General features: G+C 42.7%; 1 protein-coding gene and 1 long non-coding RNA gene across 10 annotated transcripts in view; one reads left to right on the forward strand and one right to left on the reverse strand.

Moving 5' to 3' along the window:
* gphnb (gephyrin b) overlaps positions 1-23,043 on the forward strand; it is a 131,192-nt gene that overhangs the window by 44,538 nt on the left and 63,611 nt on the right. The gene's annotated exons all lie outside the window — the stretch shown is intronic.
* LOC120789374 lies at positions 9,612-21,069 on the reverse strand. Of its 2 annotated transcripts, none has more exons than XR_005707378.1 (3): positions 20,752-21,069; positions 17,811-17,907; positions 9,612-9,815 (listed from the first exon to the last, which is right to left on the reverse strand). It is a non-coding gene; the product is annotated as an uncharacterized LOC120789374 (long non-coding RNA). The 2 variants fall into 2 exon arrangements; XR_005707377.1 differs by lacking the exon at positions 9,612-9,815 and adding an exon at positions 16,341-16,536.

Genomic DNA, 23,043 nt, shown 5'->3' on the forward strand with positions numbered 1-23,043 from the left:
TCGGGGTTGCCTGGGAAGCTATTCCCAGACTGGAAGCGTAGGTGCAGGAGAGTTGGTCGGTTCCCACTCCCTCCTGGCCTAAAGCAGTGTTACAGTCTGTCATTCACTTGAAGTGATAATCACAGGAGGCTAGCATAGCCGAAAAAAAAGAAAAAAAAGAGGAAGATCCCGCTATATGTTTTTGGGAGCAAGCAAAAGAGCAAGAAAGAGATGCTGCTGCTTTTTAGTGTCAGCACTTATTTTGTTTTGACACATAAACAGGCGTTGGACATGCCGAGCTTGAAGCTATAGTTTTCCATTTTTGTATTGGTGATAAACTGGAAAGAATGTTCTGAAACGAGTTGTAGCATCTTCCAGCAAGCTTCTGATGGGATGGAAGGTAGTTACATCCAACCGCTCATATATATATGAGGTGCATCTTCCTGGATGATAATTGCTGAAATTCTTTTTACATCTGAAAAGCTATTGATAAGTCAAATATGTGTGGGACTGTGGATTGAGCTACTCCAAAGTTGTCGCCAATGAGGCTTGAGCAAGAGGAGTCTCTGTGTTTCTCTCATCCAAATAATGCTAATCCCCAAATCTTAAAAGGACGTTTTGATGCTTGTTTAGTTTAGGCAACATTGTTTAGGATTGTTTCTACACATACACATGCGTGTTGTAGTGATCATCTGACAGCTGGTGCTGTCCACTTGTGCTGTTAGCTTTCTATGATTTGCATATACACTGTATACCGTTAGCCTGCATTGGCTAGCAGAGATTATACAGTGTTTCCATTAATGGTTGGTTGTTTGGAGTAAAAACAAGGGCCATTACATTGTCTATGTAGACATAACAAAAGGAGTATCTGTTCTGTCAGACACACATAGGCAAGTCTTTACTTGTTCATGGGGCTTTGGCAGATATTGATTAAAGCGACTGTGTCGGGGTCTACTGCAGCATTATCGCCTTAACTGAAAGACTGCCTCCAGTAAAGTCAAAAGGAACGGTTTCATTTTTAGCAAATATATGATATTAGTCTTATTAAGCTTTCTGCCCATGGCGTCATTTTTGATATTCCCACTGAGGGGTGCCAAGGATGAAATTTTCAAATTCTACACATGGTGGCTTTAAGTGCACTTCCCCAGTAAACGTACGACATGTTGGGGCAAGGCGAGCTACATGGACACAGCAACAACTGTGATTAGTCTGCTTCGGCTGCCTCGTAGTTTCTGTTGCTTTCTGGTTGGCTAAAAGTAAAAGGAAACATGGAGCTGTTTAAAGGAATGCTAATTAATCTTCTTTTCAGTAATGCTGGACAGATTTGCATTTTATGTTCCTCGCCAAGCCATTCCCCGTGTGAACTTTTTCCTCCTTTGGCATTCAGTAAACAGCTTGGTTATGCATTGTGGCTGTTCTAGGATAGTAACAGGTAAATTCTACATTGACATATAACTTATTTTCTTCTGCTGCAACACTTTTGTGGTTTTCAAATCTTTCATTCTCTTGTTGTACAACATCTATTCAGCGTCAAAATGAAATCAAATGAGTTTTTCACATAATTGATACATTTATTGGGGCGATTTAACCTCTTACGCCTACTGAGATGTTTCAAAGAACCTTTTACTTTCAAGACAGAAGACATATCCTGGTTCATTTTTCACACTACTCCCTTTCACTACTACCCCGTGCGATAACCTGTGCAAGGAGAGAAGCCACTGAGTGATGGCAATAGAGATCGAGATAAAAGATACGGCGGTGGGTTTTAACTGATGAGTCACTCCTGTGGTCTGCTGCCGCTGGATCCCGTGTCCTGGCTTGAGGTGTTAATTAGGGCTGGAGGGACGGAGCTAGCGGAAGATGCAGGAGAACGAGGGAGCGGAGAAAACAGGAGCGGAAGGGAAAAAAAGTCATTGATTCATCAGTGGCCTCGTGCGCTGCCATGCTGCCTCACGTCTTTATCAGTCCTCATCTAATAGGTGTCTGAAACATAGACGTCGCTCATGTTTCACTCAGGGGAGGGGGTCAGCTCGCCTGTATCTAGCATCGGTCACTGGCCGACTGGGCGTTGATGTCACGGGGCGCGTCTCTTTGAGAGCAGTGGCTACACTTACAATGCTAACAGGCTCAGCATTACAGTGTTACCCTTTTGTACCATATTAAACCATTTTGAAAGGGAACCTAACCTTGTATTTAAGCTGTATCATTACACAAATAGGCAAAAAATCTAAATGATCACATTAGTTTACCTATTACTGGTTACTTTTATTGTCTTACCAGGATATCACCATTTTCTTGATATTAGGGCCTCCCTTGCCCGAATTTTTAGCTGGGTCACTGTTTTTTGTGGAGATAAAACATTCACTAGGAATTAATTACATGCATTATTTTTTTCTTCTTATGTATAGATGACAATTCAACTATTTTTCCTAATGTGATCAGATTCTTCTTTAGCCGGAGGGCCCCCTGTACACTTGACTCTAAATATACTGTAGAAAGAACCTGGATATAATTGAGATGGGTTACACCTGTGATTTGAAATGTGTCTGGCATAATGGTGAAGTCGGGACTTGCTCTTTGAAAATCAGACTGCTGGACGCATCATTTACGCTGCATCCTGACAGAAAACATCTTGCTTTTTGCCGGTCCATGTGTTTGTTACTGTCTGAGCTGCCAGCCACCTGTTTGATTAACACGTGTTCACTGGTTAGATCCAGACACAAGTCATTTTGGCTGTGTCCAAAATCACTCCCCGTTTACTATACAGTGCACTACATTAAATTACATACTCAAAAATTACACATGTGAAATGCAATGCTCCACATTTTATAGATGTGAAAATTATCGTTGTGTGACTCTGCAGTTGTTAGTGATGATGCAAAATGATGATTAGTAAGTGTCTGAAATCTCAATTTACTGCTCAGTATTGAGTAAACTACTGAGTGTCTTTTATATATGGAGTAGTGAATGAGTGAACAAGGGGAGATTTCAGGCATAGCCTAGATTTTTTTGTGACGTGGTTTAGTTGAATCTACTCTATTAAATTACTTCCAGGCGTAGATTAATCATCTTGTTTTGAGTGAGTCTTGTGAGATCACTGACATGGTAATTCCAGGTGGAGACAGGTTAACAATTTCCTGCTGGAAAAAAAATTTGACATGTGTTGTTTAGTGTTCAATTTTGCTTTTTTTGTGTTCAACACAAAACAGCAAATTTTTTTAAACCAATTCTGAAGGAGCCACATTTTTAGATATGAAAGTCAATTTACTAGTCATGGGGATTACAGAACAGTTGTATAATGTCCTCTGTGGCTCTGGAGTCGGCAGTTATCACAAATGACATCACTTGAGTAGCCTTGGCTTGAGCTTTGAGACTACACATTTTTCATACCAAGCTGGCGCTACAAATTTGGGCCATGGAGTTTAAAAGTCAGGACTCTCACCAGGAAGGATGAGATTAACAAAAGGAAGGAAGGACAATACTAATCACTGGAGAACATATACTATTTTCAAAAACTTCTAAATGCACAAATCAACTTGATAACTTAATAATTAAGAAAAATGTGGATAAATAAGATATTGAAGCCTCATGTGCCACATAGCAACAGTTTCTTCCCCCTCCTGGACCATCATCAGTGACAGGAATCCGAAGTTGATAAAAGAGGGGGGGCTGACGGGTAGTGCTGCTCAGATCCTCTGTGTAGTGCAGGAGCCATTAAATCTGCTCCCCTGCAAGAAGAGACAGGGAACTTCATTTGTCAACATCACTCAAGTTTTCAGTATTTCGACATTTTGTTGTTGTTTGCCAAACAGAGAAAGAGTGGGGTGTAGTTTGAAGAGGGTCGAGGTGGAATACAAAGAGACAGAAGAAACAGCGCAAGTCAGAGTGAAGTTATGAAAAGTAAATACATTGCACAATAAGTGACATTCTTCTCCCAAAAGGTGTGCATTATTGAAAAATATTGGGCTCTTTAATATTCATTCAAACATGCCTATAACGCCCAATAGAAAAGCTTGAGGTGAGGAAGCTTCATTCTACACAACTTGATATGTTCAGCTATTCATAAGAACAGAGATGAGCATCCGTACCAAGAAAAAGCTGGAAAGAGGTATGGCTCTGTGTGACTTCTGGCTGTCGCCCTTGGCAACAACCCTTTCGCTCCTTCTTGACACGCTGCCAGGGTGTCCATTGGCTCGACGCTTGTTCAAACCTCCTCCCCCCCTCCATCCCGAGGGCCACAAGACCAGCCATGTCGGGGTGCGACGCCCTGATTGGTGTGTGTTTGGACAAATGCTTCTGGGAACCTCCGTCATCCGAATTTGGCGAGAAATGTTTCTATTTTTGAAACAATGGATACAAAGGTGACGCACTGAGGAGAGAGGATTTCTGGAAGAAGTGTCCAAAATCAGCGTTGTGTTCGATGGATCTCAATTAAAAAGGCTTTTCCCTGCGGTGTGGCATTCATAATTGACAGCAATTACATCAGTCACTGGCTTGCTCACACGTTTATATTTACATCAATTTCACTAATCAATTCCATATCAATGATAACTGAATTGAGCTTGACAAGTGTTGCAAGACTTGAGACCTCAAAGATGAATATAATGCATTCGCTCTCCATTTCCCATTCATATATCATATTTTATCTCAGACCATCTCCCTTTTCCCTTTTCGCTATTTTTGTCCCCGTCTACTCACCTCTCGTCCTCTCTCTTTTCGCTCCACCTTTCTCACTTTTTTACCTCTGCTGTCTGTCTGCACTCAACTCACTCCATCTCCCTGGCAAAGTGAGGGAGCGAGCAGTACGAGAGGAGCATGTACGTGTGAATAATGGAGGAGGCCAGCTTCTCCCTAACGAGGTGTGTTTGATGGCAGACCTCGGCCGTGTGTGTGTGTGTGTGTGTGTGTGTGTGTGTGTGTGTGTGTGTGTGTGTGTGTGTGTGTGTGTGTGTGTGTGTGTGTGTGTGTGTGTGTGTGTGTGTGTGTGTGTGGGGTCAACGTGTTCTCCCATTCTCCTCCTCCATTATTCAACGTCATACCTTTCCCGTTCCTACCACAAAACCCTTTCAGATCATAACACCTGGGAATCAAATGTTAATAGACACCTGCCCACATGCTTACACACACATCACAGCCACAAATGCTCATCACATACACACAAGAACCAGTTTGATTGACATGAGTTGGCATGGCTCGACAGCTTTGTTGCCCTTTTGCATCATTTATGGTCTTACAACAGGCATGACTGGTGGTTTTTCAGTCTCGGCACATGCCTGTTCACATTTGAAAGAGTGAGTCAGGGAGTTTCTCATTTGATTTCCTCTGCTCTGCTTCATTGCCCCACCTGTTCTTTTTTTATTTTGTCTTCTCTTATTGTGGTAGCAGATTTATGGAGAGAAATTAGTCTCAGTGCTAGTGACCCACTTGGAAATTCCACATGAATACACTTGAAAGCCAGACGTCCAAGTTAGCTACCAGCATCTAAATGCAACATGCGTTTATTGAGGGAGACGTTAGAGGAGTCTCAAAACTAGTGCTGGAATAACTAGCCAATCGGCAAAAAAAAAGAAAACAACACTATTTTGATATTTGATCTATCATTTGAGTCATTTTTCAAGAAAAATTAAAACTTAAACTTGTTCTAGCTGCCCATTTATGTTGTTTTGCTGCTCTTCTTTGTTATATATGATTGTAAACTGAATATTTTATGAGCCTCTTGGTCAGTCAAAACAAGCAATTTGAAGACAAAACTTGGGACAAAACTTTATAATGCGACTTTGGGAAATTATAATGCATAGTTTGATTTTGATTCTAATCAAAATGATTGCTTGTCTTTTAAACAAATAATTAAATTTGGGAATGTTATGCACATATTACATAGTGGACCACAGAGAAGTGACTTGGAAATGAGGGGAGAGAGAGATGGAGAATGACATAAAACAAATGTCCCCGGCCGGACACAAACCAGGGATGTTCCAGTTCATGTTTGGCACTTAAACCCCCAAGGTGCCCCAAAAAGATTAATAATAATAACCAAAAAAATAATGAGCAGATTAAGCAATTACAAAAATAATCGTTACTTGCAGCCTATGCGTTAGAAAGATGCATTTGTGATCACCATAATTTATTTACATAGCACATACATTTGTACATCGTTGCCAGTAGTAATGGGACTTGTTTCTCTCCATACAAATTTGCCTAATGATTAGAAGTCATAGGTTTCAATTCCTACACAACATCACAGTCAAACCAATTTCTGGAAAATTCCCTGAATGCTCTGACTCCTCCAGGGACTTCCCTCTTGTTTGCCCCTGCACTGACATGTACATGTAAGTGTGTCTCAGTGGGATAAGCGATGAGATGTGTGAAATACAGCAAGTGGAGCACTCTATTAGGCAGCTTCCCCCCCTTGCCTCCAGGCTTCCCCTCTGCCTCACCGTAAAGAGAGCCTGGAATAGAGAGACGTCACAGAGGATGCGCTGATGTGGTGGTGGGACTGACTTAGATGCATTGAGGGGTTTGGGTTTTAAACAGCCGAGCCTGCGCCAAACACCCACCAGCAAAGAAGAAGAAGAGCAGGAACTCCTCCCTGCATCAACCTCAGCTAGCATTAGCCTTGAGAAGAAGGACAAGTTTCCGACTGAATGACTGACTGACTGACTGACTCTATGTGTCTGTGTGTGTGTGTCTGTGTGTGTGAGTGTGAGTGTGAGTGAGTGAGCTCTGACAGTGGGAAGCTGCAATGTAATTGCTGACACTGTCCAGAGGATTGAATGTAATGAAGGTAGCTGCTTACAGGCTGCTTCATTAGTACAGCTGGGCCCAGGGCACTCACCGTGTGTGTGCGTGCGTGTGTGTGTGTGTGTGTGTGTGTGTGATCATGTGTGCGTGTGTGTGCGTGCGTGTGTGTGCATGTGTGGGCATGTAAAACTCAGCACCCTGGGAAATAAGGGGAGTCGAATGGGTCACGCACACACATATGCACACACATACACACATGTAGTACCACCCACCCACTCACACATTAACAAACACATCAACAAGCCCTGGCAGCGTGTGGAACGTGTTGATTGTAACTTTAATCCATTGAAGTTCATTTCATCTGTGCGTTTGCTACTTTAGGTATGTCTTTCTCAACAAAGGAGCACTTCAAAAAATATTACTGTGATATAACATAGCAATGCTTCCTTCAACAGGCCTTTTCTACCTTTCAGCAACACTACTCTGTATTTTTGAGGAGGTCATGCAGGGTGTAATAAGATGTAATGGGATTAGGGATGTAGGGCTGTTTTCATTATTCATCTGATTATTTTTAAAATTAACTGCTTAATTGTTTTTGTCTCTACCAAAAAAAAAAGGTGTCCATGTATCTTCTTCAAATTTCTTGGTATTTTTTAATCAACCAGCAGTTCACAACCGGTATTAAATTCACAAACTGAGAACAGCAACCAATTCACATTTGAAAAGCTGCAACCAACAAATGTTTAGCATTTTTAGTTGATAAAATGAAAAATAATTGTTAAATTGTTTAGTCAGTAAGTCAATTGACCTGTGACTAATCACTTAATTTTCTAATTGTTTCAGCGCTCGAGGGATATGTTTTTTTTTTTTGTTGTTGTTGTTGTTTTTTTTCACAAGACTGAGCTTGTCTGTGTGTACAGTCTGGACTAGGCAGATGATGAAACATATGTCACACATAACTTTGCAAGCCAACAGGGCTATGTGGTAGGTGTAATTTAAGCTAAGACCGTCCTCCCAAGAGGAGCGACAGCATCAGTCATTTTGTGCTTAGACCTAACCAAACATGCATGGAAAAAACATCACATTTTGTCGCTTAATTTGGAGGATTTGTTGTTAAAGTCTTTGGACAGAACACTGAAGTCACATTTGAATTAGCCGATCGGCCTCAGCTTCGTTCATGCTTTACAATCACTGGCTCATTCATAAGCTATTTGGCCACCAGCTGGCTAGTAACAACCAATCATATTAATGCGGTCATTATAACCTGACATTTCTCACTAGTACTCTGCTGAGACACTCATGCCAGTGTTTGCTGCCACCGCTCAATCCACCACTTTAATCTCTTATTGTGTGAAGTTGGTACAATCATTTTGACTAAGATTTAATGTTCAGTTATGTGTTTGTTAAGGGAGGAACCACACGTGACAGGATTGTACTTAGGAAAGGGACACTAAGGCAATCAGCTCTTTTGACATGACAAATATTTTAACACTTGACATTAAATTCTCTTTTCTTACTGAAAGTAAGGAGGTGTCTTTGTTGACCTTCAGGTGTCAGTATCAGAAAGTTCCCTCCACTGTAAGAAGGGCCAGACATCCCCTTAGCTTAATGCTGCCTGGTGCACCGCTGCATAGTTTTTGGTGCTGCAGAGTTTTTGCTTTGCTTTGTTCCGCTGATTTCACGATGATTGTCGGCACAATGTGCTAAAGCTGCAGCTGTGCTGATCGGGCTTTTGTTTTGCCTTTTTCAGAAGCATGGCTGGCATGAAATGGGATTTGTGAGCAGAGAGTGGGGGCTGGTCATGGGGGGGTCAGCCGGTAGACCAGGCGATGCCAAGGCTGCCATCTTCGCCACATGGGGACCCCGTGGAGATGTTTAGATTAACTTTCCACTTAGTGAACAATGTGTCACTTACAATATGGTTGTGTCTCCTGCTCCAGAAATTGGCTTGACAGCTGCACCTCTTGAGACGTGTTTGTCCCAATCAGGGTTGGGGTTGTGGATGTGTATTTGCCCTGCCCAACAAATGATTCCCCTGGTCAGCATGAATATCTCTCTTAACTTTGATCAGAAACCTGGCACTGATTCTAAATGGCCATCTGACAGCCTAACCTTGACCTATAAGTCTGACTGCAGTCACAACATAAACCTTGACCTAAGTCTATCACTCTCTCTGCCTCTCATCCTCCCTCCCAGCCCTCCCTTCAGTGAGAGATCACAGAGGAGCAGGGAGAACATTAAGCTTCCTTTAGGAAGACCAGTCAATACCTGATCTGATTAGGCCTCAGCACATATGTTTCACTACCAGCCCTAAAAGGACAGATAAAGAGCCCCACTGCTAATGTTAGCCAATAGCTATCCATTCCGGAGCTCCAGTCATATTGAGTGAAGTGAAATGAATGGGCTCAGAGTTTTCCATGCAGATTCATACAGCGTGTCCAAGGATGCAAACACTGGAATGTGCAGCTAAGCTGTGGTTGTAATGGTGCAGCCCTGGGTTTCCCTGCATCAGCAGCTTGGAAGGATGAAGGAGTAGGAGGAGGAGGAGGAGGTGGTAGGAAGAGGAGGAGGGGAAGAGAGACAGAGGGATGTGGAGGCAGGAGGGGAGGGGGAGGGAAGCTTCTAACGGGAGGTATCAGAAATGTGCAGCTGTACTGATGCCAGTGTAAGCACATTTCTATTGAAATCAATAGAGCTTCTCTCAAGCTCATTTTGGCTTCTAACAAGACCTGGCTCACTAATGGAGCAGCCAAAGATAACACACACAGAAACAGAGCTAAATTGGGGAAAAAGGGAAAAGAATATGCCAGTTAGGTCTGAATTCATTTATTTATTTGTATTACTGTCAGCCTGTAATGATATTAACCATCTTGTCTTGTACATATGTTGTTTCCTGAGCTGCAGAATTCTACAACCCTGTCAAAACTAAAGGCTTAGTTCACACAAATTACACAAAAACATATTTTCTTAATTACCTTTAATTATATGCAGCCATGCAGACAGTTTTGGTTTTATTTGCTCAGGTTTTGAGAAATCTGTTTCTGAGATTTCTACCTCCGCCGCAATGGGGGTGAGTGGAATTCCGTCAGTTGTACCTGTGAAAAATGACATTCAATAACATATCTTCACAGAAACAAGGTCCAGGTTAGACTTGACCACAGATCCAGAAAGACAGTTTTAATTCAAACTACTTTCTGCCATTGAAATAGATCCTATCAAAACTATAAACAACATGTACTGTGGATTGTAACAGACATTTTTTCTTAGGGTGAGATTCCGACAGCTGGTTTCATTTTCAGATTTAGGAATATAGAAAGAGGAGCAATGTAGAAAGCATTTAGGTAGCAACCTTCTCATTTTTAGCCAGCGCTTTCACTGACAAATGACAAATATAATCAGTGGTACATTATGTTGGATGTAACTAATTAATGTTAATTGCGTAGCAGGTAAAATGAAACTTTTGCCTGATGTCGGGTGAATGTGCTCCCTGCAAGCCGGAGTCAGCCAACTCAGACTGGTTGTGAGTGTAAAGACATATCACTCTGTAACACCACGCTATGACCACTCTAGTGTTATTGTAGTTCAACAAGGCCATCTGACTGGCGGCTCTTCTCTAGAGACATGACCCCATCTGACCCCGGAGAGTCTGCAAATGAAGCTTTTTTTGCATATAATACCAATAGTTTAAGCTTGATATACATTGGGATCTTTATTATCTGGGGTAAGATGCTTACGAAAACTAAAGTGTAAAAGTAAGTACGCTACACCTGTAACTTCAGTGGGTCCCATACATTTAATTAACCTTTCATATCTTCTGCTGCTAATCTCATTTTCAGGTTGTAAGTACAGGTTGTGAACATTAATAAGGCTACAACTAAAATCTGTAGTTGTTCTGGCCTCTCAGCCTGCAAAAGGTGATTAAAGATCTTGGTGTTTCACTTTTTCATAACTTTAATTACTTGTAAATGTTGAAAGCTAAATCTAATTAAATTCAATCAGAAAAATATTTGGAAGGATTTTGATTTGATAAAATGAAGGATGGAAGAGTTCCTGCTCGTCTTCTTCTTTGCCGGTGGGTGTATGGCGCAGGCTTGGCTCTTTAAAACCCCAAGCCTACTTTTTTTGGAAAGGGCAAGATATTAATGTAATTTTTAAAAATCTTTTACACAAGGCAAACAAAATTTCATTCACCTCAACAATATTGGGGCTAAGGCGCAACACCTGGAGACACATATCCCAGCATGAATACATACAGTAGGAAGTAAGTGATATTATGATTTTTGTAATGTGGTGAACTGATCCTTTAATCATTTTAATCATGTGCTGCTCTTCTAAACAGTTTTTCTCACTTTCCCCATTTGGTGCCTATTTAACTATAATGTGTACTATTAGCCAAACGCAACTACTATGTATTTTTTTTTTTTTTATCTTGCACTCACAGGTACTTCAAATGGCATCTACTATTATAGTTATAGTAAACTGCAATAGATGAATGACTGCACTCATGCATTGCATATACAGAACATGTACTCATGTGCTCAGAAAACACACTGCACATTTAGTTTGTGTGTGTGTGTGTGTGTGTGTGTGTGTGTGTGTGTGTGTGTGTGTGTGTGTGTGTGTGTGTGTGTGTGTGTGTGTGTAAGTGTAAACAGCTGTTGGAAATGCCACGGAGAGCTGTCTTGCCGTGGGCCCTCTGCCATCGAAATGTCATGCTACATGGGGGAAAGGCTGCGATACCTCATCCACTCACAACCACACATCCGCCCAGCCTTCACATACTACATGCACACACTCCTGAATGGCTATATGATAATGCCACACTGAGCCACAGACACATTCATCACGCCCGTTGTCATTAGAAACAAGCCTCATTATCCTCAGAGCCTGTGATTTATGATTAATATTTGCAAGGGGTGTGGCAGATCGTCAAGCCTCTCCAATCCATTGATTTTATTGAACAAGAAAAACAGAGAAGGGGAAGAAGAAGGGGGGGGGGGGGGTTGAGGGGGAAAATGTGTGTGGGGGTGGGGGTGATGTAAGAGCTGCAGGGGCATTCCGGTCATGGCGTGGGAAATTAGATGAAGGAGAAATAAAGTAGAAAGAGTGGTGTAGGGTGCCATATTCAAGGTTCCTGTATTCCCTGGTGCCGTAAATTGTCTCTGGAACTTCCATCTGTGGCTTCATTAGTAAGTGTCTTTACAATATTTATGACGGTGTTAATAAAACATCAATACGTGAGGCCTTTGTGGAGAGCTGCAGGCTCTAGGGTGCTGCAGTCTCAGGCTTTTCACTGATATTTGGATGATAAAGAGAGGTTCAGGTAAGTGCTATGCAGAGTGTGAGAAGTGACTGAGAGTGGGCTGACTGGTATAGATCACTAAAAGCGGTGGATAGTTTTTTTGGACCCGCACTGCATTATGGAAGAGAAGTTTAGGTCATATCTAGAGCAGGTGAAAACAATGTGTTTAGATTGTTGGTAATTGCTACGTGAATTGTGGGTGGGTCCGTTTTTGGCTGGACCGCAACAGTGGGGCCAGCCCTAAAACACGAATGTCTGTCACTGACTGACTGACTGACTGATTGAGTTACAAAGTTAAACCACTGGTCAGCTGAATGCCACGTGACTGAGTGATTAATTTCACCCATTGGTCAGTTTTCCCCATTGGCCGTTGCTCTTTCAAAAAAAATTGGCGCAAACAGTTTCTGTTGCATCAGCTGGGGGGCATTTACAGGCAATTTTACCAACCTAAAATCTTTGTCGCTAGATTTCCCAACTTTTTAGACCCCTTTAGGGTTTGTTTGTTTTTTTCCAAAAAAAGCACATAGCGCCTATCTAACGACTTTTTGGACAAACCTTAGCGACTTTTCGTATAAGAGCCGCCAGTATTGCTTCGCAAGCGTGAGGTCAAGCTTTCCCAGCGCTAGCACACCTCTCTATGTGTTTCATTCAGTTGACTGCACGGCAGCTAACACAGATGTAAATGAGTTTCTTACTCTCTGTCTTAGTGATCCTTTTACAAGTAAATATAGCTGAAATCACAGCACAGCCGTTGTCTTTAACCTAGTGTGTGGTGATTTTGTCAGACGACGTCCCAGTTATAAAATCAGGATTTTAGCAGTGCATCTTGAAATTGGCTTGGAAGTGACTGCTGGTTAACATGTAGTCTTAATGGGCCACGTTTCAGTCACTATTTCATACTTGTTCCATTCCGAAACAGAAACATGTAAATGAGAAGTTTTATTTGGAATTGGGCTGTATTAAAATACCGTATATTTGAGCACAGACAGTAGGAGAAAATCAGACAGATAAAGGGCTGAAACTAGCTGCTAGGCAGAATGCAAATATGACCCGATGATGTCATGAATATGCTAATTGGCGTTTTGCGTCATCTAGCAAAATTTTGCGAATTTTCCAGCAGGCTTTAGCTACACTCAATTGAAAATAGTTGTTGACAGCAGTTTCCAAAACAGTTTTCAACTATGTCCTCAATTTCACGCATTAAATATATGCGGTCCAGCCATATACTAGGTTTGGACCCAGTCTTGTTTGAGGGTAGTGTGTGTATCATTGGTTCCTGTGCCAGGGTGCTGACTGCTGTGGGTATTAGAGTTCAGCCTCTCATGTTTTATTTATTCCAGTGGAAAGTGACAGTAAGAGCAGGCCTCTGGAGCTTGGGTGAATGCTCAGGGTCAGCACAATTTTTCTCCCTCTTTCCATGACTTATGGCACATATGGGACTCCAGCTAATGATTGAATTCATCATCATCATCAACGCACTTATAAACTACTTTTTCAATGAATCAGTTGTGTCAAAACGAGTTCCCAGAGCCCAAGGTGATGCCTTAAATTGGAAAACAAATGAGAAAAGTAAGTGAAAGAGCACCCTTCTCAAAACTACTGAGATGCCTTTGAGCACTCCAAACTGCTCCAGCAGCTGCTCAGTACCCAAAAGCCTAATTTGTGGTAGTACTGGGCAGTGTCCATGTGCGAACGTGTGCAACTGTGTGAGTGTGAACTGGGTATTCCTGAAACAGAGCAATACACTCAGTGAACCCTCACTGGAACCGGTGAATGTTTGGCATTTTTGCTTGTTAAATGACTTTGTCAAAATTATTGTCAGTCAGCTTTCTGTTGATTGACTAATTGATTTAGCTACTAATTGCTTTAGCATAAGTCACACACACACACACACACACACACACACACACACACACACACACACACACACACACACACACACACTGTGACATACCTACATTTCGCCAATATACAGCCAAAGGCTTATTAAAGCCCTCGTTTGTGAGTCTTAACTGTAGAGCCCATATACACCTGGTATTAACATGCAGTCTGTATTTGGATTTCTAAATTTGATAAGGAAAAATGGTCATGTATGTATAAATGCCCACAGAACACACTGCAATTTCAATGTAATTGGATCCAAAAAAACAACATTTGTAACCAGTCAACCATGTGAAGAAATCTGTACAGTTTAGCCACATCCTCAATAAAAAAAAATGTTTTTTTTAATCCACCAAGCAAGTTCATAGGTCACCGAACTCAACCTCTTCCTTCCATCTCAAGCTGTCCATCAAAAAGCTACACACGAACCCTTCCTCAGCACAGGAAAAGTAGAGCCCATACAGCACAATCCTTGACCGGCGTGTTTTTCGACTAGTCCAACAACCTATTTTGCATATTCAGATCCGATCACGATCTAGACAGAATTGAGATAAGAAGAATGCTTATTAGGTGTTAATGTAAAGGCCGGTGATCAGATGTCATTATCCAGTTAACGTATTCAGCTGAAGATTGCATGTTAATACCAGGTGTAAATGGGGTGTTAATGATTCTTTCTTATACTTTGCATATCTAAATTTCTGACCCTTAATCTTCTCTCAGCTATAGATTTCCCTCCAACTTTTCCCTAAATGGGCACCGTTAACAGACTAGAGAAGAATCAATACTTGTGTGATACCAAAGAGAAACTGAAAGTATTTCTATCAAAGGACCTGGAATATTACAATGTGTCTGTGGCACTGAGATGGGGTCTCAGTGCTCAGTTGAAGTATCTCCTGGTTGCTCTCATCATTCCATATCTTTTAGTCTTCCTCTCTTTTACTCTCATCTGCTCCCCATGTATATTATCTATTCCCCTGTATTTCTCTCTTCCTTGCAGCTTCCCCCTACCAGTCATTTCCCCATCTTCCCATTTTACCTTACTACTCTCTTTCCTTTCTCTGCCCTTCCTCTTTGCTTTCAGAGTATTCCCACTGCTGCTCCCCTCTCTCCTCGTTTCTCTCTACCCCCCCCCCCCCCCCTCCTCTCATCCACTGTGAATTGCCCTCTTAATCCTGTCAGGGTTAGGCTCCGGCTCACCCTCCCTAAACTCCACGTGTCCATCCTACCACCTCTCCTCCTCCTCTTCTCCTCACCCTGGGATGGGGCTGCCTCTCCTCTCCAGGGAGGGCGAGAGTTGCGGGAGCCAGGGCCAGGGATGGGCCCCGCCTGCCTGCCTCGGACACAGCTGTGAAGAAAAGAGCTGTCTCTCCCCCTCTGTCTTTCTTTCTCTTCACATCTGGTGCGTGGGGGGACCGGGCCATGTTGTGCTGTGTTGTTTTGTCCTTGGCTCAGTATGGTTGCTGGATTTTGGCCTGGCTACGCTGGAGTAGGTTTGGATTTGAGATGTGGATCGGCCCACTGCTGTACCCACACGGATGAGCTGGGCTCCTCTGGTGTAGTAAGCGATGGTTATTAAGCCGATAGAGTAATTATTAGCTGCAGTATTAGCGTGGGCCCAGTGAATTTTTTTGGGCTTTTTCCCCTCCTTAGTGTTCTTCAGTGGCTGGCTCGGCAGTAGCAGGTGGAGTGTCGCACTCCTTGCATTATGTAACTTCACCCCAATTTAGATCTGACTTCAAATAAATGAAAATCAAGCTGCCGGTTGGCTCCTTTCCCCGCGGATATAAATAGCATTTTCAAATCTTATCTAGAAAAGTGTTGTAGAGGGGAGATGCTTTGAAATGCAGCCCGACGATTAGGATCCCATTGTTCCGCTCCACACCCCCTCCGTTCTCCCGGCTGCTTACAGTAAGCCTGAGGATCTGTGTGTATGTGCCTGAGTGTGCAGCTCTGCACATGTGTATGCATTTATCTGCATCACAGTGTGATCGAGATAATGGCTAATGGTAAGATAGCATGTGCATGTGCAGGGTGTCGTGGGTTTGAGAGTTTGTGAGTAACTGTGCGTATCTGTGTGTGTGTGTCGCTGTTGGGTGTGTCTTTGATGATGGATGCTGTGCTTCTGCTGCTTACCCCACTGCTCCTCTCAAAATTAACAAGGTTGCTAAGATACAGTGGGTTTATATTAGATTAGGTTATCTGCTGTTATTTCTGTTACTATATTTTACCCAGCACTGTGAAGCTTTTATTAATTTGGAAATTTACCCTGCCGTGGAATGAAATTGCTGGCAATTGAACACCACTGATCCTCTCCTCTCCTCTCCTTTTCTGGCTAGGAGGGGGTTGTAGTACTGAAAGCCCCCTAGTCAGATGTCTACCCCACCCCATTACAATCTGGAGGCGGATCCATACCTCTATTCATCATTAAGCCCACTTAATCCGAGGCCTGGGGCCCACTGTTTCCATTTAACACAGAACAAGCCAGTAAAATAGGAGACAGGAGGCAGTGATATCACTTTGGTTGAGGCTTATTGGTGTTCAGAGGTGTTGTCCCTCCCACTAGTAGATGTCAGCCCAATCCAGTGTTTGACCTCCATAGTAGCTTCTCCAGGGCTGGAGGGCCATTGGCACTGCTGTGAGCAGATAAAGAATAGGAAACAATAAAGATGCCAAGTGGGCTGCTCAGACAAAGAAGGCGATGCTCAGTTATCCCTCCACTGGTCGATTTGCAAATTTCCTTCACATGTATAGATGTACTGATACATATTTTGACAAGATGAATTACGCCTTTCAGTCAGCATGAGCTACATTTAAACTGGCACAGCATGCTGAAGCATGTTAATGCATACTTGGCAGTTTTAGTGAAGTGGACATTTATTTCTTGACTAGAGCTGGGACGCTCGAGACAGCGAGATCTTTGTATTTTTCAGCAGGCAATAATGCCATACTGATAAATAAGCAGTGTCATGATTGGACCGGAAGCAGACTTTGCCACCAGCAACTCTAGGCACTCCGTCTTGCACTGTGATTTGCAGTGCAAGTTGTGTCAAATTGTGTCAAATTGCTGATCCACGGCAAGGTCACCGAAGCTTTGTGTGCGTGTGCATGCGTGTACATTTTCCTGTACCTGGAAAGAATGAACGACACTCTCTATGTTTGTTATATGACACTGTTCTATATATGTGTGTGTAAATGCATACACAGGCACGCCGGGCATGCGAACAGTGTGTTGGGTGTGCGTGTTTGTGTGTGTGTGTGTGTGTGTGTGTGTGTGCGTGTGTGTGTGTGTGTGTGTGTGTGTGTGTGTGAGACTGTGTGTGAGGACTTGCTATAAGGGAAAACCCCATTAGCGTGGGATCCCAGAGAGATAATGAGTGCTGACTGCTTTATGTCCTGGAAATGATTGAGTGGAACATAGCAGCAGTTTATGAATCCCCTCTGCTAGTGGCTGACAGACTGACAGTACACATAACCTGCTAGCTAGCTAAGCTACTGTATTACAGATGGGCAGCTCCAGCCTGCTGGCTAACCTAGAGGACCTGTATCAGAAATAGACAGCTGGACAGCATGCGAACTTTACTTTTATCACATACAGACCAAATTTAGTCTGCTTGCTGACCCCACTATCTGCTTCACTGATAGACTGCAAGTCGACCGCAATACTTGCTGTCTGTACTACAGACAGCAAGTACTGGACTGTAGCTGTGTCCCAATTCCATATCACACACTAATTCCAGTGGGCTGTAGCTACATAATGTGTGTAGACGAGAAAGTGACAAGTATACTAAAAAAAAAATGCAGTATCTAATCAAGGCTTGAATTCTTTTTTTCTTTTTTTTCTTGTGCTATTTTGGTGCTGTTAATGTCCCACAATGAAATGCACAAAGAAAATGGAGGAGCTACTCACAGTTGCAAAACATCGAAACACATCATGGGTGGTGGTGAGACAGCTTGAGGACAAGCTTTGTCTAGCAGGGTAACTCCAGAGTCTCAGTTTGATTGACCTGTTAACACACACATTGCATAATTTCCAATTACTACTACTAAATGGAAAATTCCTTTATTTCTTGTATATTGCACAAATGGAATAAAGTAGTACATTTTGTATACAATTACTATGTAGTTTGGACTTTGGACACGGCATTTTCTGCCTGTTACTAACCTGGCTACCTTTAGGCTAGCAGGAAATAGACTCACACCACCTGCTGCTACCCATCGTCACTTTTTCTCATTTGTTTGTGTGGTCATTGTTCCTTTGATTTGTTATAATGTTAATAACTGAAGAAGCTCAAAATTGCTCGTGCTTGAGAAAATTAACATAAAAGGAAGGACGAACAATTTTTTAAAAATAATTTTTGTTTTAGCCATCTCACTTCGTCTCTTGTACTGACATAAGAAACCCTCGACCCTTCAAAATAACATATTTTTCTCAGAAATATACCCTACCCCTCACACCAATTTTTACAAAACTCATTCTTTACCACAATAGAGGTAATCTGACATTAGCCGTGTGGGAAGGTCTGGTATTGACGGCATCCAAACCAAGTTAATTGTATCACAGACAGCCTTCTAGCTAACCTAGCTGCTTATAGTCTCATTACTTAAAACGTGCTTTAACAGATTTTTTTTTACCACTAGGGGGCAGTAGAAACAAGTTATGAACACAATAAAACAGTTGCTTTATTAAAAATCCAGCAATTACAGAGAAAGATTATCATCTATTTGGCCACTTAACAAATGTAATTTCCAATACTCACTCTCTTTTAGCTCTGTGTTTGGTCTACCAACTCCTGAAGGCAATATCTGGCTCTTTAGCTGCTAAATGCGCCACTGTGTTCCCCAGCTAGTCGCTAAACTGTGTCCGTCTGCTGTCTGGTGCTGAGCAGGTAGTGCAAAGCGGGTTTTTAGAGATTTTTCGTTGAAAAACAGCTGCCCCCTGAGGCTGAAAACAACGCTATGAGAGCGGCTAGAGTGACCCAACAAACAGTAAAGTTGTGAGCCCGACTGCTAAACAATGACCTGAGACTCGCTAAATCTCCGTAAAGCCGAGGGGAGCTGCAGATTCAAGAAATAATTATCCAAGAGTAAATCGGCACAAACAACCCCTTTGACACTGTCACATTGTTTTCACTTGGTCATTTAATACATTGTTCTTATTACTAGAATCTTACTCAAAGAAGTGGGTGAATTAGGTTCTGGTTCAGAAGTCCCACCTTTAAAGAACAACACAATTTATGCTTGTAAACTGTATAAGAGCACTTGCCACAAAACTGTGTCACACCCATTATACCTTTTTTTTTTTTTTTTTTTCTGATCTTATCGTCTCTGTAAAAGGACATTGAAGCAGCACTTCACCGTTAGGTTATATTGTGCAGACATGACCTGCTTTTACACTGTATTACCTCCAGGAGAGCCAAGGCAGGCAAACAGAGCTTCAGTATCCTTTTGTTATATTTACTTTTCTTATTCTCTCTTCCTCTTATATTCCCTATTAGGGAATATTTCCCTTGGTGATCTTTCCATTCATTTATGTTCTGTATTGACATTTTTTACTCCCTCATCGGTTCTCTTCACTTTGGTCTCTTGATGTCTTCCCCTGTGTCCTGATCTCCCCTGCTCTGCCATGGCTTAACCCTTTAAGAGCATGCGTGAGTTCGTGTTTGTGTTAGAGTGTGTACGTCTAGATCCCACGTGTGAGTGTGTTGCCCTGCGTAATGCTTCTGAAGCAAAGGCCTCTTGCTCTCCTCCCCTCTGCTGTAGCCTGGGGACATCCAGACTACAGCACTCTCTCACACACACACACACACACACACACACACACACACACACACACACACACACACACACACACACACACATAGGTGGAGGCAAATATGAGATGACAGGAGTCAATACAGGCATAGGCGCCAGAAAAATAGATTTTAAATTGATAAATTATCACAATTTCGGAGATGCCGGTATGAGAGAAATCATCAAAGATACAACTCAGGCATGTGAGGTCAGTCCTCAAAATATCATTTTCTCTTAGTTGGTTTTAATTATTTTTACTTATTGATATTATTGACATACTTTTCTTTGTTTCATTTTTAAAATTATAATTATTTTATAGCTTGGAACTTTGTTTTTTGTTTTTTTTTGAAAAGTAACAAAAACAAAAAATCTTAACTCTTGGTCCACTTACTGTTTTTTTGACAGAGTTTTCATCCATGTCTTATTATTATTATTAATTAGCCCAGACCAATAGAAGCCAACGGAGACATGAAAAAATTGACAAAAACAAAAAGTACTCCCCAGAAACAAACTAAGGCATATTGAAGAAAGACAGTGCAGTTACAAGGGCCAGCTTTGGCTGCACGTAATATCAGGAGTGTCAGATATAAAAAAAATCAAATGCACTGGCATGATCCGAAATTGCATTGACAAGATATCAGCACCATAGTATGAAGTATGTTTGACCACGCAATAGCATACTGATAGGCTAGAGTCTCAACCAGTCGCACCTCTGAAAACAGTATGTCTGGCCTCAGCTGTCTTTCTCCTAGTTATTGTCCGGCCATGTAGAAGCATCGACCTTTAGCTTGCTGTGTACAGTGGGGAATAGCGCCCTCTGGGGTGGCACTCTCCACTTTCGCAGTGACCTGGGAATGGAACAGCGCTTGCTTGCTGCTCAGGGATCAGATTTGCTTCTACTCCGAAGGGGTTAGGAAGCGAAACCAAGTCGACTTCTGCTCTGATGAGTAAAATCCCAGGTTGCTCCTACATCGCAGGGTTTTAGGGACACCGGAGATGGTGCAGTGCACAGCGGTATTCGGGGGGGGGGGTGATGAAAAGCTGAGGTGCTGATTTACCTGGAGAAAGGTGCATGGGCGGAGCTTTGGAGGTGGGAGGGAGCAGCCTCATGAATTCTTCTTTTTCCCCTCCCCTCTCATTCTTCCGCCTCCATCCTCCCTCCCTCTTCCCTCTTCGCTTCCCCTGTCTTCAGCTCCTGTACAGGATCACATTAATATTCCTTTGAAGCCTGTTTCAACTGCAGCCAGATCTCCCTCTCCCTCTCTTCCACTCTCACTCCTTCTCTCCCTCTTCTTGTTCCCCCTTTTCTCCCTCTTGCTTTCTGTTTCTTTTCTGATCTATTGTTTTTTGGAGGGGATTGCTTCCCCACCATTTCTACTAACCATTACAGCAGGGAGAGGCAGTTTTATTACCTTCAGCCAGGAGTTCCCCTTGTTGCACACATGCACACGCACACGTACACACACAAACAGATGCATGCACACACACACACGCACACACACAGAGGGGTGGTGGGTACCGATGCCTTTGACAGAGCGTGTTGATTGGTTCAGAATGGTTGCTGCCTCTTGTAGGAGAGTGGAACGGCTATTTTTAGATCAAGGGGTAGCTGGGAGAGAAAGACTGAGGAGGGCTCTGTGTGTGCGCGCGCGTGCGCGTGCATGTGTGTGTGTATGTGTGTGTGCGTGTGTGTGTTAGTAAGGAATACTGCAGTCTTGAAGGAAGTTCCCTCTTCACACACAAACACACACACACATGCACTTTTGCAGCAGTGCCCCTCTAAAGCCAGGGTGGTGTGTATTCCATGTGCTTGCTCCCCTTTTCCTCTCCTCCCTCAACCTTTTTTCTGGCTACACCCCCCCCCCCGCGCAGTCTTTCTGTCTCTCGCGTTTCTCCCTCTCGTTCTCTCTTTCTGAGCTGGCTCAGTGTGCAAATGTCAGCACTCTCCCATTTATTTGCCAGAGCCCAGAGCAACGTCCTGCACCCTCTGTTTACCTCTGTCTCCACAGCACTGCCCCATCGGTACTGCTGTTCTCCTCATCACCCTCCCTCCTCTTTCTCTCTTTAAAAAAATCCTTCCTTCTCTCCATCCGACATCCTTTTCATCCCCTCTTCTCCACCTCAGTCTCCCATTCTCCTCTCTCTCATCCTGCCATCCTTTCCCATCCCTTTCTTCAGCTCGGTCGCATTCCTTACTTCACATTCTCCCTTTGCCATCCCCCTTCCCTTTTTTACACCATTCTTGCTTTACCCATCTACTCTCCCGATCCCTCCACCCCTCCTCTCGTTCATGGATCATGGCACTTCATTGGAGTAACATCATGACATTTGCAATCTTGTCTACAACTAGCGCATCAAGTTTTTTGGATTAAATGAACTGCACCACCCTCCGGTGCTTGGTTTTGCATCCGTTTTAAAGCACAAGCATGTCCATTCACATTTGGCCCCATCAGATCACAAAACACCTTGTCCCTCTCTTCATCCTCCTCGTCTGTCTCTTTCCGTCTCCTCTCACTCTGTTTTTTTTTTCCATTTTCCCCTCCCCATGTCTTCGTCTTCCTCCCCGTCTCACTCTATCCGTCACTCTATCTGTCTGCGATCACCACGATGACTCATGTGGCTCGCACCTGCTCTGCAGTTGAGGGGCCGCCGTGGTTTTTATAAGGAGAGGTTGGAGATGATGAAGGCGTGGCTTCACATAGTGATCAGTGTGATCGAAAGGTGTGCAGGGTGAGGGTGGGGGTTGGGTGGTATCAGTGTTATATTTCTAATGTTGAAAACATGATGCAGAAGACACTGTAGCAGTTACACCAGTCATCATTTTTATATTCAGGCACACCTGCATTGTATCAATTGAAACTGGCAAGTGGAGCTGTTACAAATGAGAGCTTTCTATTCTCCCTAATTGAGACATAATGGACGGGCCCTGTAGATACTGTTTTGTTTTGGTTTTTTTCGTCAAAGTCACAGGTGTGAAATATGGAGTAAAATGTAAGAATGAATTCAGAAATGTTCCCAAGGCAGCACGGATCCATTCAGAGATGATTTTGGAGTAGAGCTCCTTGGATGTTGTTCCTCTAGTTTTCATCATCACTTCAAACGAGGATAATTTTGGTGTATTTCGTTATTTTCATCATTGGAACATCACTCCAGTCTTCCAGCTTGAGTAATCATATGTTGCTAACCACAACACAATTTAGAAAATTAGAAAAAAGTCATTCTTCGATTTTTTTTTTTTGGAAGCTAAAAGATTTCAGTTTTCTCAATAGCATGATACCGTTTCTCTTGTTGTTACTTGCATTCATTAGAAAGAATCATTTACCTTTTGGAAAATGCTTGTGATGTAACAA

Source organism: Xiphias gladius, chromosome 4, assembly GCF_016859285.1.
Source record: "Xiphias gladius isolate SHS-SW01 ecotype Sanya breed wild chromosome 4, ASM1685928v1, whole genome shotgun sequence".
In the NCBI taxonomy this organism is placed as follows: Eukaryota; Metazoa; Chordata; class Actinopteri; order Istiophoriformes; family Xiphiidae; genus Xiphias; species Xiphias gladius.